This window comes from Ochotona princeps, chromosome 11, assembly GCF_030435755.1.
Source record: "Ochotona princeps isolate mOchPri1 chromosome 11, mOchPri1.hap1, whole genome shotgun sequence".
NCBI classification, from domain to species: Eukaryota; Metazoa; Chordata; class Mammalia; order Lagomorpha; family Ochotonidae; genus Ochotona; species Ochotona princeps.
The window spans coordinates 53,044,495-53,045,186 of record NC_080842.1 but is presented as its reverse complement, the minus strand read 5'-3'; the positions used below and the strand labels follow the sequence as shown (position 1 = coordinate 53,045,186).

At 34.5% G+C, this 692-nt stretch overlaps 1 pseudogene; it reads left to right on the top strand.

Annotated features, from left to right (window-relative positions):
* Positions 1–266: 266 nt before the first annotated feature.
* On the top strand, positions 267–366 carry LOC118760046 (U6 spliceosomal RNA; annotated as a pseudogene).
* Positions 367–692: the final 326 nt, after the last annotated feature.

Below are 692 nucleotides of genomic sequence, written 5' to 3'. Positions count from 1 at the left end.
CCTGACAGAGGATAATAAGATGTAAAGAAGCCGGGTCACATCGAGGGCTGATGGTAGAACAGAGGGGCCAATAGAAGTCCTGAATGCCATGCGAAGTGGGGAATATTGATAGAATTTCAGGCTTATTCTAAACCTCTTGGAACCTTCTCATTCATAAAAAGTGGGTGCAGTTTCTAAATAATTAGATTATAAGAGCTCACTGGACACATCCAGAAATTCTCAAAGTTTCAGTGTTCCCTCATTAGAAATTAACATAATCAAATGTCGTACTCGCTTCGGCAGCACATATACTAAAATTGGAACGATACAGAAAAGATTAGCACGGCCCCTGTGCAAGGAACATAACCAAATGCCCATCTTAAATTTAGTTCAATAGAGCAAAATTGGAATGTAATAACCACACCGTTTTATTGTGAAAGAGACATCCTTTGAATTATACATAGAGAAAATGTTATCAAACTAGAAAAAATCATTTAAAATTATTAATTCAGTCCTCTCAAATATATGTGAGGAAACTGAGACATGTCTTGTAAAGTTTCTATCCTATTAAAAGAAAAAAAACACCATTGTGAAGTAAATATGGCAAAATAATGATGATGTTTACAACAGAGAAGAGTAATGTGTTAGGAAAAAAATCTATGTGTGGTGCAAGTGTGCTCAATTTTTAATGAATTTGCACTCATATTTTTCTA